General features: G+C 40.7%; 1 pseudogene; it reads right to left on the reverse strand.

The window, feature by feature from the left end:
- Window positions 1-7048: 7048 nt before the first annotated feature.
- Window positions 7049-7138, reverse strand: LOC111915326 (small nucleolar RNA R71; annotated as a pseudogene).
- Window positions 7139-17441: the final 10303 nt, after the last annotated feature.

Here is a 17441-nt window from a genome sequence, read left to right on the forward strand (position 1 = left end):
TTCTCTAACTCGCTCGCGAATACTATTACATATAACTTAGACTAGATAATTCTTCGAATGAGAGATCCTACCCTACAACGGTTGGACTCAAACGAAAGCTGCGAAATAGAGCTAGACCTAAACTTCTAAAATTATTTAGTCCTTGCAATATGTAACTTAACATATTTGTTTACTAGTTAGTAAAATACAACTAGAACTCCTAAAAGCACAAAGCAAGCAGCATTCGAGCATCGAGTACACATAATCAAACATATTCTAATCAGGCCATCATACTGACAACTCTATACTAGCATGCAGTTCTGATAAAGCTGATACACATATAACAGGCACATAAGGCATCCTTCCTAGATCCTTAGTCCTAATCTAGCATGCAGTTCTCATAAAACTGATAACCATATCATAACATAAACTTGTATGGGTAATTTGGGAGTACTTACTTGAGCTCCACTACCACCACCACGACAGCTTCAGATTTGATTTGCTTTAAATGCAATCAGAGGGGACACAAGCGGTCCTAGTGCCCGATTTTAGCAGCAGCAAGTAAGGTGGTAACACCTTTTCCTGCCACCTTGAGGATTACAGATGGCCTTCAGGGCCGGGCTGAGGCGTCGACGGCACGGAGCAGGGCTTTTCAGCTTACTGCATAGGAGGCACGAGTAGCACCTGACGTGGTGACGGATATGTATCTTTCTCTTATCTCTTTATTGATATTGTTTATTGCTTATGTTCATATGTTTCGTTACAGGATCGTTCTTAGTGAACGGTATATCAGCTTTGGTACTGTTTGATTCAGGTGCCACCCGATCTTTTGTGTCGCTCGCGCTTAGCAAGCGATTTAGTAGAGCTCCGGGGAGCTGGATTGCCCACTTGATGTAGAGATAGCAGATGATAGGACCGTCAGGGTCACGAGGGTTCATAGAGGATGTACGCTTCAGCTATTCGATGAGCGGTTTTCAGTGGATTTGGTCCATATTCCCCTGTGAGGGAATAAGGTTATAGTGGGTATGGATTGGTTGAGCCCTAATGGGGAAGTGATTGACTATGAGCAGCAACTAGTGAAGGTTCACACTTCTAGTGGGGGAAGGTTAGTGATTCAGGGCGAGAGGCCACATCACGGACCGACCTTATGTTCAGCAGTGAGGGCGAGGCGTTACCTTCAGCAGGGTTGTGCATGTTATGTTGCTTATGTGATGGATACCCGGGATAAGGGTAGGGTGACAGTGGACGATGTACCGGCAGTGCGAGAGAACCCAGACGTATTCCCGGAGGATTTACCTTGGATACCTCCAGAGAGACAGGTTGAGTTTAGGATTGACTTGGTTCCTAGTGTGGCTCTAATGGCCAAGGCACCATATCGGTTGGCTCCTCCCGAGATGCAGGAGTTGTCTTTGCAGCTGCAAGAGCTGCTAGACAAGGGTTTCATCAGGCCGAGCAGTTCACCATGGGGAGCCCCGGTCCTATTTGTGAGGAAGAAGGACGGGTCACATCACATGTGTATAGACTACCGGGAGCTAAACAAGGTAACAGTGAAGAACCGTTACCCACTCTTGAGGATAGATGATTTGTTTGATCAGCTTCAGAAGGCATCTTGGTTATCCAAGATTGATCTACGGTTAAGGTATCACCAGATGCGAGTCAGGGATGATGATGTGTAGAAGACATCTTTTTAGGACTCGCTATGGTCATTATGAGTTTGTGGTGATGCCATTTGGGCTCACCAATGCTCCAGCTGCATTCATGGACCTCATGAACCGCGTGTGCAGACCGATGCTGGATCGTTCTATAATAGTATTCATTGATGACATTTTGGTATACCCCAAGACTCGGGAGCAGCATGAGGAGCACATGAGGGAGGTGTTGGAGACACCGAGGAGGGAGAGAATTTCCACGAAGTTCTCCAAGTGTGAATTTTGGTTGCACGAGGTGCAGTTCCTTAGGTATCTCGTCAACCAGAAGGGTATTCTGGTCGATCCGGCCAAGATAGAGGCTGTGATGCAGTGGGAGATTCTGAGGTCTCCAACTGAGATTCGGAGTTTCCTAGGTTTAACGGGTTGTTACCGAAGATTTATTCAGGATTTCTCCAAGATTGCAGTTCCTTTGACCCGAGTTACCAAAAAGTCGATGGTTTTCCGTTAGGGGCCTAAGCAGCAGGCGGCCTTCGAGACCCTCAGGCAGCGGTTATGCGAGGCACCGATTCTAACCTTGCCGGAGGGAGTTGATGACTTCGTAGTTTATTATGATATTCGATCACAGGCATGGGAGCAGTTTTGATGCAGCAAGGTCATGTGATAGCTTACGCGTCGATGCAACTGAAACCTCACGAGGCTAACTATCCGACACACGATTTAGAGCTGGGGACTGTGGTTTTCTCCCTCAATATTTGGTGGCATTACCTCTATGGGGTCCGTTTTACCATTTACACGGACCACAAGAGTTTGAGGTAACTCATGGATCAGCCAAATCTGAACATGAGGCAACGTAGATGGCTGGATGTGATGAAGGATTATGACCGTGAGATCCTTTACCACCCAGACAAGGCCAATGTGGTGGACGATGCCCTAAGCCGCAAGGCGGTAGAGGCCCTGATTCGAGACATTTGTCTGAGGATGAAAGTGATTACTCCATTGTTGGAGCAGAGTAGAGAGACACAGGTGGAGGGCCTGAAGGAAGAGCGCCAAAAGTGCGAGAGGATTGTGGATCGGGTGGTCTCATTTGATTATGATAGCTGAGGGTTGTTGACACTGCATGGGAGGCTTTGGGTTCCGTACTGGGGCGTAGTACGACAGGTTCTGATGAATGAGGCCCATACATCGAGGTTCCCCATCCATCCCGAGGTGACAAAGATGTACATAGATCTTCGACCTGATTATTGGTGGCCTTGCATGAAGTGGGACGTAGCATGGTATGTGGAGAGGTGCTTGACCTACAGGAAGGTCAAGGCCGAGCACCAGAGGCCTCACGAAAAGATGCAACCGTTAGACATCCCCGTGTGGAAGTGGGAGGACATCACTATGGATTTTATTACCAGGCTTCATAGGACTGCGCGTGGAGTAGATTCGATATGGGTCATCGTGGATCGATTGACCAAGAGCGCTCATTTCATCCCGATCCAGGAGAGCATATATCGGCCGGGAAGTTGGCTGAGATTTATATGCGAGAGATAGTGGCGCGTCATGGAGTGCCTGTCTTAGTGGTGTCAGATCAAGATGTCGGTTTTACTTCCAGATTTTGGAAGCAGTTTCACGACGAGATGGGTACTCGTCTCCACTTCAACATCGCTATCCACCCCAGATAGACGGTCAGAGCGAGAGGACGATTCAGACTCTCAAAGAGTTGATTCATGCATGTGTTTTGGATTTCGGTGGCAGTTGGGATACGTATCTTCCGTTAGCGGAATTTTTATATAACAATAGTTACCACACCAGTATAAACCGGCCTCCCTTTGAGATGCTCTATGGGAGGAAGTGTAGGACCCAATCTGTTGGGGTGAGGTCGGTCAGAGAGTCATGGGGAGTATGGAGGTAGTACTCAAGACAACAGAGCATATCCAGCAGGTCTAGAGCAGGCTTTAGACCGCTTAGAGTCAGCAAAAGAGTTACGCCGACAAGTGGCATTCAGACTTGGAGTTTCAGGTGGGCGACATGGTCCTCCTGAAGGTGTCGCCTTGGAAAGGTGTCATCCGGTTCAGGAAGAGGGGAAATATGGGCCCCAGGTATATCGAGCCCTTTAGAATCATTTCCCGGGTGGGAAAGGTAATGTATCGATTGGATCTTCCCGTAGAGTTCAACTAGATCCACAACACTTTCCATGTTTCCCAGCTACGGAAGTGCTTGGTGGATGACTCGACAGTTGTGCCCTTAGAGGATATTCAGGTTGATGACAACTTGAATTACATGGAGAGACCGGTGGCGATTCTGTATCGCAAGACGAAGGAGCTGAGGAACAAGAGGGTTGAGCTAGTGAAGGTGCAGTGGTAGCACCGTAAGGGTTTGGAGTGGACATAGGAGCCCGAGGAGGAGATGAGGGAGTACTACTTGGAGTTGTTTCCAGATGCAGCAGACTTCGAGGACGAAGTCTAAGACAAGTGGGGGAGAATTGTAACGCCTGGTTCCCTGGTACACATTTAATTTAATTATCTATTTATTTTAAAAGAGGACTCGACGAGTTGGTGGCCCTAACTCGTCGAGTAGAAGGCAGATTAAGGCGCGGGTTTTTAAGTTATCTACTCGACGAGTCAACCCCTCGACTCGGGGAGTAGATAGGCCAGGGTGAAACCCTAATTTCGGGGTTTTGCACCCTATTTAAGCATCCTAAACCCCACCCCTTGGCTTCATTTACAGCCTCCTTGTCCTAAACCCTAATCCACGAAACCCTAGAGCATTTTGGGAATATGTGAGCCATCTTTGAGTGTTTTGTGTGTTCTTGAAGCCTAGAAGAAGAAGAAGAAGAAGAAGAAGAAGGAGCTTGAAGGTTCAAGGAGAAGATTATAGATCTAGGGATTTCGTTCCATTCTCATCACTTTCTGGTAATCAAGCTCTTAACTTGCCTTATAGTTTCTTAGATCTCTTTATTGTCACTTTTATGAGGTTTTTGTCAAAGTAGCATGATTTATGAGTCATGGATGTCCCAAGTTGATTATACATTCAGATCTGGAGTCATTAAGGGTTGTAAAGGCATAAAGATGCAAACTTTATGCCATTTGAGTCTCATGCAAACCTCAAGGATGTTGCTATGGCCTTTTATGCCCCAAAGGGGCCATGCATGGAAGCAAGCTCGAGACTTTATGTGGTTAACTTGTATCTAGGCCCTAGATCTAGGTTTTCATGCTTTGGTTTGGAATAATGATATTGCCATATTTATACCTATTTTTAGGCAATATTTAAGTACATTTTTATTGATAAGTTGATAATATGTTTAGAATAATGATACTTATGACTTTAAATTGTTATTTTCAGTCAATTAAAAGGATTTTTGAAGAGAGGGATCAAAAGTGACAACATGAGGAACATGGGAGACTTGAAAGACAAGAAAAGAATAAATCAACGATAAATACTGAAATCACGACGTGGCAAAGTCGGCCACGACGTGGCATGAGGATTCTAGAAGATAGACATCGCGATGCGGAGGATTTCCTTGTACGGTACGGATAGCTTGAGGCCCACGTCGTGGCCTGGATAGCCACGACGTGGCGCGGGTTTTTGGAGCTTATTTAAGTTCTCCTGATTATTACGAAAAAGAAAGCTTTTCGCTGAAGGAAAGAGTTCCAGGAGACGATTCAGAGCAAAAGAAGGGTTCTGTAAGAAGGTTTTCAACACCAAAAAGAATAAAGGTTTATATTTTAGTTAATTAGAACATGTCTTTTATTACTTTAAGTTGTGTTGGTTTATTAGTTGCTAGGATGAGCAGCTGAATCTAGCTACTCTTGTTTAGCTAGATGAAGTTTCAAACTTTTGAATAGTTCAATGTTTATGGATTAAGTTTAGTCGGTAAAAATTGTTTGTGTTTGATTTGTATTACCTAGCATGCTATTGTTTGTTTCTCTAATTGCTTGATTGCATGTTCTGTGTAGCTTAGTGACCATTAACTGCATGAACTTGTTTACCTAATGATTTAGTGAACATTGAATTGTTAGAGCTAGGATTGACCAATCTTAATTAGTAATTAGAGTAAATAAGCTTAGCTGTGCTAGAGAACGTGTATTGTGACCATAATTGCGTTTATATTACAAATCTTACATAGCATAATTACATTCATAATTAGTTCTGTGTTTAATTATGTGTGAACATACATGGTTTGACATGAATTAGTTAATTATTGGTAAGTTAGAACTAAATTACTAATATAACTAAAAACCAACTTAAATCATCCGTAATCATTAGCTAGCCATAAGGAAGAAGTGGATTCAAACTAAACAAGAGTGTGTTTTTACTTATTGAATTTGATTTAAGTTCATCTGATCTTGTAAAATCAGATAAAACCCCTTTTAAACTTGTTAATAATTAGGTTAATTTAATATAAGTAAATTAATTAGAAACACCGTTCCATGTGATCGACACTCGACTTACCCAAACTATACTGTAATCTGACTAGGTACACTGCCTATAAGTGCATAGATAGTTAAGTTTGTTAGGTTATAAATATTAAAATTAGTGAGTACTTTTGTGCACATCAAGTTTTTGGCGCCGTTGTCGGGGAACGGCTTAGTTTTTCTTAGTTTTTAGCTTATTTATTTGCATTAAATTAATCGATCCTTCTTGTGGAGCAAAAAACCACAAAAAGTTAATTTTTCAGCAAAATAAATTTTTTTCTGTCAGTCATAAAGTCCATGACGTGGCCATATATCTGCCACGACATGGACTATTAAAAAAAATAAAGAAATTTTTAGTTGTTAGTTAGTTTTTCTTATTTTAGTTCAATTTTACGTTTTTAGTTTAGCAAGTTGCAGGAGTTCATGACCAGAAGCTCAAACACACCCTTGGTGCCACCACTTGAAGATCCTGAGTCCGCAATTCACAAGAAAAAGACGCCCTTACAAGAATTGAAGTCAGCTTTTTCTAGGAAGTCGGGAAAGAAAACCGGAGAGTCAAGTTCATCCTCGAGGCATAAGAGCAATCTTGAGCATTTGGATCATACGCCCGCCCAAACCGAGTCCGAAAGCAATACCGAGCCGGAATTTGAAGAGATGTCCATGGGAGCTTACAAGAAGCGGATCCGAGAAGATGTGGGTCCCGGTTTAGTCCAACCCGCAATACCTGCCACTGCCACATTCGAGCTGAAGGGACACATATTGACTGCACTGAAGGACATCCCATTCTTCGGGAAAGATCATGAGGATGCTTTTAAGCATCTAGATGAAGTCAACGACATTGTGGATTACTTTAATGTCCCAAATGTCAACAGAAACACAGTCTTGCTTAGAATGCTTCCCATCACTTTCAAAGGAGCTGCTAAGGAGTGGTTAAAAGCACTCCCACCGGGTACAATTACCACTTGGGCTCAAATGTATGAGCAATTCCTGGACCAGTTTTGCCCGCCATCCAAGATAGCCAAACTCAAGAAGGCAATAGCCGGGGGAGTCATTATACGAAGCATGGGAGCAGTACAAGGGCTTGCTCAGAAATTGCCCTCAGCATGACCTAAATGTGCAACAAGATATGTCAATCTTTTATGATGGGGTCAACGTTATGACAAGACAACTCCTTGATTCTCAAGGACCTTTGACAAAGAAAAATACAAGGGAGGTCAAGGAGCTAATTGAAGAATTCGCGAAGCACTCTCACGAATACCACAACCTTAGGCAAGATGGAATCAAAGGCGGTGGAGGAGCCCAAACTGAAGAAATAGCAGTTGTCATGGCCATGATGAATAATATGGATCGAAGAATAACTCAAATGGACCAGTCGATACATGCCATAAGAGTGGGTTGCGAGAGATGTAGTGGTCCACACTTGACCAAGGACTGCAATGTGGATGAGTTTGGGAACAGAAAAGCTCAAGTGTGCTACTCTAGTGGTTATAAGTTTGATGAGGACTTGAGGAAACCGAAGAAGGAGTGGCTGCCATATGAAGGGTATAAGAAGCAAAAATAAGAGAAGTATAGGCAGACAGGTCGAGGCTTTTTATCAGAAGGAGCAGCCACCAGCCGAGAAGAAACCCGACCTAGAGACCATTTTGATGAAATTTATGGAAGCTTTGGAAAAGAGACACGATGCCACTGATTCTGCTATTATGGAACAACAAAATCTGATAAAGAATCAGCAAGCCTCCATCCATAACCTTGAAGTACAATTTGGTCAACTAGCCACTCTGGTTCATGAAAAATTGTCCCCGAAGAATCCCGAAGTAAAGACCCAATCTCACGTAATGGCCATCGATACTGAAGAAGATGCAATCTTTGAGTTCCTGGAGGCATTGGAAGAAGAACCACAGCAGCCCAATCCAAAACCCAAGAAGTCAAAGTTCGAAAGTGAAAAAGTTGTTGAACCAGCCTCGCCACGACGTGGCACTCCTCTGGCCATGACGTGGCGCATGTCTGATTAAAAATTCTTTGAACCCGTTCAAGCTTATCAGCCACCTTTTCCATTTCCAACCTGAGCTGCACTTAGTCTACTGGAGAAGGAGCATTTAGAGTTTGTAAAGCATGTGAAGGGGATCCCGATTAATACTCCCTTTGTCGAGTCCTTATCCAGAACTCCCGAGAATCAGAAATTACTGCAAGATTTGATAGACACTTGAAGGCAATTAAAGAAGCAGTCAAAGGTGGTTCTAAGTGAACAAACCTGAAAAGCCGTGTTGGGAGAGACACTAGAAAAGATGGGGGATCCTGGACGCCTCACTCTTCCGTGTAAATTTGGAAATAAAATGAAGGTTAATGCTTTAGCCTATTCTGGGGCTAGCATTAATTTGATGCCTTTTTCATTTTATAAAAAATTGGAGATCCAGAAGATGAAGGGTACAAAAATGAAGATTCACATGGCGAATCGTTCGGTGACACAACCCCGGGGCATCGTGGAGGATATTTTGGTGAAGATTGGAAAATTTGTTTTTCCAATAGACTTTGTAGTTTTGGATATGAAGGAAGATCCCGATGTTCCAATAATCCTTGGTCGTCCATTGCTTAACACTGTTGGAGCTCTTGTTGATATTCGCGAGTCTAAGCTCACTTTGAGGGTTGGAGATGAACAAGAAGTTTTTGGAATACAAGATGACTTCCAAGAGGATCATGTTCAAGAAGAGGTGTTCACAATTAATGAAAACAATGAACTAGAAGAACTGGAAAAGCTTATGGAAGAAGAGATTAAGGCAGTTCATCAAGTCAAAAGAACAAAATCGAGGGCATCTGTTCCATATTTGATTAAAGTCATAGCTTACAAGAGTCCGTCTTCTTGGGTGAGCAAAGAGGATGAGGAAATGACAAGTGATGAAGAGGAGGTCACTTCAAGAGTGACAAAGTCGATAGTGAAAGAGGAGGAGGATGCTATGGAGTGCAAGGAACAAACCAAGGGCACAAAACGCAAGGTTGAAGAAGAAGGAAAAGTTAAAAAGGAGAACTCAAAGAAGGCATATAAAAGGCGAGTTCAAGCTTACAAGAGGCGATTCAAGGAACAAAAGATCTTGGTGGTGGACTCTTCAGAAGATTCAATGTAGAAGGCACGGAGTCCAGCTCAAGACTCCAAGAAAAAGAAGCGCTTCTCGGGAGGCAACCTGAGCTTGGTTTGCATTTTCTTTTCTTTTAATATTTTTCTAGTTTTTAATTAGGAAATATATCAACTCATCATCTAATAACTGATACTTAGCAAAGAATTAGCTGTGGGAACTTTAATTAATAAATAAGATGCAAAGTAATTAGTTAAAATGTGAGATTTTATAAAATTTTGCAATCAGGCAGTTTCCATGACGTGGGCTGATACAGCCACGTCGTGGTAAAAAATGAAAACATGGGACCAGATGATAGTTTTAACGTCCACGACGTGGGCATAGCCAGCCACGGCGTGGCCATTAAAAAGTCACGGGAGGACCATTTCCTTAAAACCCTTTGACCAACATCCCCATTCCCCATTTGATACTGTCGCACGAACGGGAACCAAATACCCCACAGCCAATTTCTTAATCTACTTCCAATTTCCTTGCAAGTTCTTGTCAATTAACTCTACTTGGTATGTGTTCTACTCATTAATTGTAGTTAGTTCTTACAATTTTAAATTTTTATGGTTAGGGTTTATTTGATTCACGAAATTGGTTGAAACTAGTTGTTAATTCTAGGTTGTATGTCCCTTAAATGTCCATAGGAACAAACCCCAAGCACTAATTTTGGTAGAAATTGCGTACAAAATGACCGATCCATAACCAGGGTCTGACTGCGGTCCACGACGTGGCGTAGCCTGGCCACGTCGTGACTTCTGGCAGACAGCTTAAATTGTTTTAATGTTTTGGATCTTTGCTGCTTTGGTTTGATTGTGTATGCAGAAATGGGACCACGAAGAGCTATCCCACAGGAGGAAAACCCGATTGATGTAGCAAGTATACATCCCTTATATCAGTTTCCTCAAAACATTCCCTGACCATTGTTAACTACTTACGAGAATCGGCTGGGATGGCTGTACAATAGGGAATTTGCGATAGCCCCAATTATCGATTGGGGATGGCTTGGTGGTGTGGGAATGGTCGCTGAGTTGGGACGCTATTGGTCGAAAACATACGAAGGAGATCAATTTTCTTTCACTTTTCACGAGTGGAGGAATTTGTTTGCCATTCAAGAACCCGTATACCGAGAATTATCGGTGGAGTTTTTCTCTACCGTATGCTTCGAGGAACGCACTATTGATTTTACCTACAATCAGGCACTTGTGTTTCGTTTGGGTGGTGTTTATAGAGAGTGTAGTCTTCGGGAATTCGCTTGGTGTATGGGGCTTTATACCGAAGTGGAGACTCAATCTCCGTTTTTCATACCGTTCTTGCTTGGATGCGTTCGGGATTTTAATCCCGGTGTTATGGATATTCAGTTCTGGAGGAGCATTTCTAGCCATGAGTACAATACTCGTGACTCGAGTGAGTGACAAATTCGGAATCCTGTTTTCCGATTTTTACATCGCCTGATCACTTTTTCAATAAATCACAAGCATCATGGTGATAAAGTCCCCATTCAGAATTTGTTTTATTTATGGACTCTTATTACCCCGAGAGTTTGCTGTGATTTACCGTATATGTTGGCGAGGTTCATGGGGAAGAAAGCGGCCAATTCTAGGCCTGGAAGTCCGATTACCGGGGGGGGGGGGGGGGGGGGGCATTTGGTTACTCGCCTTGCTAGGTCGTATCATATTTTGACCCATGACTTTGTGAGGAATCTTACTCGATTCCCGGACACTGACTTGACCATTCAAGTCTTGGGAGTTATGCGAGCGGTGCTGAATATCGGGGGTCGTTTTGTTATACCACCGATAGATGACGAGCAAGAGGAGGCGCAGCCAGGGCAGCAACCACCAGCCAGACCGCGGCGTCGGAATGTGCGAGCTAGAGGGGAGGTCGAGAGAGAGCGTGCTGCTTCACAGTATGTGCAGGGAGTACCCACCGACCCTTTTCAGAGTCGGGTGGGAGCTTATTTGGATAATCTACGGGGGCATGCCATTTATCATACCCAGCTTACTGAGGGTATTTATTCGCATTTGGGTGTGACCCGACCACCTTCTATGCCACCCCAGTATCCTTATTTTCCGACATGGGAGGAGCTATGGCTTCTGCAAAATGACGGGGCAGGACCAAGTGGAGCGCAGGACCAAGGAGATGATGATTGATTTTATTTCCTTTTCTTTTATTTTGTTTTGTTTTTAAGTAGTTTTTTTTTATGTTTGAATTTGGTTTGTAATGTAAAACTTTCTTGAACTATGATGTTACTCTTTTATTTCTTTTGGGTTGTTCCATTTTTCAAATTAGCATTGGAATTCTAAGGAGCATATACGGTTAAATCTAGAGTCGTGTCTAGTCGAGTCAAGGAAGCTTAGAGTCGTGAGTAGGAACCCACAATTCAAGATAAGTGTGGCGTACGTTAGTTAGAGAGAGGTTACAGTTGGGAAGTATATTCACATAGAAGCGTCTTAAACCATTTAGACATTGGTCAAGTTGCTAGAGTGTATGAAAGAAATAAGGCATTTTCTGCTGATGTCCAGTTTCCACGACGTGGGATCCTTACGCCACGTCGTAGCGCTCATGACCTTTGAAGAAATAAAACAGCCTGTTGTTCGCGCTTTCATCTCATATCACGACGTGGCCAGATACTTGCCACGATGTGTCTCAGTTTTTCCTTTCCCATACTTCTGTATACTACTCCCCACTTTGAAGAATTGAAGTTTCGAGTCATGTTCGTGGTTTATTTACATATTCACCCAGTTCTACACCGAGTTTCTATTTTTGGAGGTCCATATTCAAGATGCACGTTTTCCACACTTTTGGGAGATGCTCACGCCACTATCCCAGGGGATTCTATTCCTTTTTCTCCATTTTCTTTAATTTTGATTTATGCATACAATGAGGGCATTGTATGAAATAAGTGTGGGGTAAGGGTAGAAAATTTAAATTTCTAGATAATCATAGAATTTGATAGTAAAAAATTGAAAAATTGAAAATTGAAATTTTTAATAATTGAATCTAGTGATAATAATTTGAGTTATAATTAATAGTATTATGTGGGATGATCCGATGAAAGTTCAAATGTTTAGTTGAGCCAATACACATTATAGTGCATTTGTGGCCTCCCTTATTTTAGTGAAATCATGGAACAAAAACATAACCCCGCTTGGTTTGAGGGATGCAATATGTTTAGTAGCCGAAACCTAAAATGTATCCAGGAAAATTATTATCATTAACCAATAAAGGTTGAGGTTGAGCGCCTCTACTTAAGCATGTAGGTTTTGAGTGAAAAAAGTGAGGTACATGTAATATAAAAAAAGAGAGAGAATTACGAGTAAAGTTTGAAGAATTTTGGAGCAAGTAAAGTGAAGATCAAAAGATCAAAATTCCAAGAAATTCAAAAAGTTGAAGATACCAGAAATCAAAGATCAAATGTCAAAGAAATGAAGAATTCCAAAAGAGCTCCGTAGTGGTATCAATGATTGTAATTCTAGATTATGTATGCTTAGGTTGCTCAACTAAAAATACATTGAGGATAAGGAGGTTTTCTGCGGATGGATTCGGAGGGTTGCATAAAATGAGCATTGTTCGGAAAAAGTGGGCGAGTGTTTATGAAGATTGTGAGTATTTAAAGTATGTGGGGGGGGGGGTAGTTTAGGAAAATTTTAGACACAAATGCATGCGTTGAGGTCTTGGCATAATGGCTGAGCTAGAGTCAGATTGTTCTATGTGGTGTTCGTAATTAGAAGTTAAGTTTAAATTTGCTTGAGAGCAAGCAAAGCCTAAGTGTGGGGTATTTTGATATTGCTATATTTATACCTATTTTTAGGCAATATTTAAGTACATTTTTATTGATAAGTTGATAATATGTTTAGAATAATGATACTTATGACTTTAAATTGTTATTTTCACTCAATTAAAAGGATTTTCGAAGAGAGGGATCAAAAGTGACAATATGAGGAACATGGGAGACTTGAAAGACAAGAAAAGAATAAATCCACGATAAATACTGAATTCACGACGTGGCAAAGCTGGCCACGACGTGGCATGAGGATTCTAGAAGATAGACATTGCGATGCGGAGGATTTCCTTGTACGGTACGGATAGCTTGAGGCCCACGTCGTGGCCTGGATAGCCACGACATGGCGCAGGTTTTTGGAGCTTATTTAAGTTCTCCTGATTATTACGAAAAAGAAAGCTTTTGGCTGAAGGAAAGAGTTCCAAGAGACGATTCAGAGAAAAAGAAGGGTTCTGGAAGAAGGTTTTCAACACCAAAAAGAATAAAGGTTTATATTTTAGTTAATTAGAACATGTCTTTTATTACTTTAAGTTGTGTTGGTTTATTAGTTGCTAGGATGAGCAACTGAATCTAGCTACTCTTGTTTAGCTAGATGAAGTTTCAAACTTTTGAATAGTTCAATATTTATGGATTAAGTTTAGTTGGTAAAAATTGTTTGTGTTTGATTTGTATTACCTAGCATGCTATTGTTTGTTTCTCTAATTGCTTGATTGCATGTTCTGTGTAGCTTAGTGACCATTAACTGCATGAACTTGTTTACCTAATGATTTAGTGAACATTGAATTGTTAGAGCTAGGATTGACCAATCTTAGTTAGTAATTAGAGTAAATAAGCTTAGCTATGCTAGAGAACGTGTATTGTGATCATAATTGTGTTTATATTACAAATCTTACATAGCATAATTACATTCATAATTAGTTCTCTGTTTAATTATGTGTAAACATACATGGTTTGACATGAATTAGTTAATTATTAGTAAGTTAGAACTAAATTACTAATATAACTAAAAACCAACTTAAATAATCCGTAATCATTAGCTAGCCATAAGGAAGAAGTGGATTCAAACTAAACAAGAGTGTGTTTTTACTTATTGAATTTGATTTAAGTTCATCTGATCTTGTAAAATCAGATAAAACCCCTTTTAAACTTGTTAATAATTAGGTTAATTTAATATAAGTAAATTAATTAGAAACACCATTCCCTGTGATCGACACCCGACTTACCCAAACTATACTGTAATCTGACTAGGTACACTGCCTATAAGTGCATAGATAGTTAAGTTTGTTAGGTTATAAATATTAAAATTAGTGAGTACTTTTGTGCACATCAAATACTAAGGCTGTTCGGACAAGATCTATGTCCTAAAGGAATTAGGGTTTTAGCTAAACCCTTCAACAAGGGCTATCAACGGGTAAAGTTGGAAACTTTACCCTTAGAAAGGTCATTTCCAGTGAACAAGCGAAGTAGGGGTTGTAGATCTAGAGAACAAGTGCTTAAGCTGTTAAGATGGCCAAACAGACAGAAGGACTCGTTGAGTCCACGAGGGAACTCAATGAGTCGGGTCGTGATTGTCTCGTTCCAGTTTATGGTAGAACTCAACGAATCCGTAGAGGGACTTAACGAGTTGATTTGCCAAGTCGCGACTATGAGCAGCTCGATAGAACTCGACGAGTCGGAGGAACGACTCGGCGAGTTGATTCGCGATTTCAGTATTTATGAGTTAAAAGAGCTCGACGAGTTGAAAGGTCGAATCGGCGAGTTGGTCAACTCAAAATGTTGACTTTGACCAGAGCATTGACTTTGACCAAGGGTAAAATGGTCATTTTACCCTTAGATGGATTTTCAGTTTTCTGACTAAGTATTGTTGTATAGAGTTATCCGGGGAGTTGTTGGAGCAGCCAACAGGGATTCCTCACGCACGTGTTCAACATCCAGTTTGAGAGGTGAGTTCTCTTCCAATAGGAACGGGTCTAAGGCCACAATGCCGACCTGTTTAGATGTTAGTAGTTCCGGACTATGGTCTGATGTCAGGGTGGTCCCGAGAAGATTATATGTATGCTTGATGTCTTTGTGACTCATGCATGTCATGTGTTATGTGTTCCGGGCATCGGTCCGATGTCGGGGTAAGCCCGATGCATGTTAGTTATATCTTATGTGTTCCGGGCTTCAGTCCGATGCCGGGGTAAGCCTGATGTATGTTATATGCTTATGTTATATGTTTATGATATATGTTATGCTGTGTATATGCCGGGTTAAGCTCGACGCCGGAGTGAGCCCGATGCTAGACGTGGACTGATGCTGGGGTAAGCCTGATGTCGGGAAGGAGTTTGATGTCGGTTAAGCCGATGTCGGGTTCGTCCCGATGCAGTTGGGCGGTGTCCCAAAGTTTATGTTACATATTATTTATTATGTTTATGGTATGTGGTAGTTTGGGGGAGCTCACTAAGCTTCATGTTTACAGTTTTCAGTTTGGTTTCAGGTACTTCAGCTAGCAAAGGGAAATGCTCGAGATGATCGCATGACACACACCACAATTTTATAGCCTGTGATACTTTACTCTGATACTTGTGATGATATTTTGATATTTTGACATTTGATGTGAGGTTTTTGGAGATACATGTTTTATGATGTTTACATGATTGATGATATTTATGGTTTATTTGATGATTTAAAAATGAAATTTTTTGTCCGTATTTTTGGGATGTTTCATATATTTTGGACATTTCCGACTATAAATTTTCCACACTTCAGATGTTTCAGACTTTAGAAATGTATTTCAGACATTTTAAACTATACATTTCGAACATGTCGGAATAAAGATTTTCTCACATTTCAAACTAAATCACAATGAAAAAACCCGCCCTTACAATTCTTATAATATAGTCTTTAGTTAAAGTTGACGTTTATTTTGTACTGTTATTTTATTTTATTTGATCGTGTAATTTTGTAACATTTTAATATATCCAATAGCGATATCTATTTGAATTCATTGATGAAATATATTTAATGATATAAATTGTTAACAATAACACATAAAGTGTAGTTATATATTTAGCAAATATTACAAATTATGTATTATTTTTTCAGGGAAAATGACACAAAAGACGACATGTTTTTATTTTTTCGTTTTTGACATTGTATTATTTTTTGTTTTAAAATTTATATTGTATTTTCTAATTTTCTTAATTATTGACCATTTCATCCAGACCTCTCATGGCGATTTGGAAAATATGTTGTCAAAATCGTCAAAATAATAAAAAAAAATTTGAAAAAAAGAATTTTAAACAAAAATTGAATAATTTGATGTCATAGCCGAAAAAGGAGAAAGCGACGTGTCTTTTGTGTCATTGAACAAAGAAAAAACATCATAAATGGTCCCTGTGTTTTCCCAGATTCTGAAGTTTAGTCCTCGTGGTTTAAAAATCTCATAAATGGTCCATATGCTTTCAAAACTTTTGACAGATGGTCCTTATTGCTAATTCCGTTAACTTTTGTCCGTTAATTGAGGGTCATTTTCGTCATTTCACACAATAGGGACCATTTATGATCTTTTCAGTTATTTTTTTTAAAAAAGAAAAAACTAAATATAATTATTTAATATATAAAATCTCTCTCAATCTCTCTCTCTCTCTCTCTCTCTCTCTCTTAGAACACATATACAGACAATCAAAATCCTCTTCACCTCCTTGTGTCACACCGATGTTTACTTCTGGGAAGCCAAGGTAACCTATTATTCCCTGTTTCGATCTTGTAAAAACCCAAAATTAAAATCATAAATCTTTGTTTTCAAACTTTTCAGGGTCAGAATGCTTTGCTTCCTCGAATTTTTGGACATGAAGCTGGAGGGTATGTTTAATTCTTGTTAAAACTGGAAAAGGGTTTCTTTTAATCTTTGATATGAAAATAATCTAATAAGTTTTTAAACATGAACAGGGTCGTGGAGAGTGTTGGGGAAGGAGTGACTGAGCTTCAGCCCGGAGATCATGTCCTCCCTGTTTTCACCGGAGAATGCAAAGAGTGCGCCCACTGTAAATCCGAAGAGAGCAACATGTGCGACCTTTTGAGAATCAACACCGATAGAGGAGTCATGATTAACGATCAAAATTCTCGATTTTCCATCAACGAAAAACCCCTTTTCCATTTCGTAGGAACTTCAACATTCAGTGAATACACCGTTGTTCATGTTGGCTGTCTCGCCAAAATCAACCCTCTTGCTCCTCTTGACAAAGTATGCATCCTCAGTTGTGGGATCTCCACAGGTATAAAAAGAAATCATAGTATCCTCCGATTGCAGTTCAATTGGTGTTTTCTTGACCTAATTAATCTTCGTGTTTTCTTCAGGTCCATGTGCAGCTAATTAATCTTCGCCCCTCTCAGATCTATGTCGCCAACCCCCTTTCTCAGGGTGTTCTTTAAAAATGCAGAGCATAGGATTTTATGATTGGGTCGATTTTGGCGTGAAAGAGAAGAAGAAAAGAAATTAATGACTTCTGATTCGAGTTTACTGATAAATTTCATT

Source organism: Lactuca sativa, chromosome 4 (assembly GCF_002870075.4).
Source record: "Lactuca sativa cultivar Salinas chromosome 4, Lsat_Salinas_v11, whole genome shotgun sequence".
Lineage (NCBI taxonomy): Eukaryota > Viridiplantae > Streptophyta > Magnoliopsida > Asterales > Asteraceae > Lactuca > Lactuca sativa.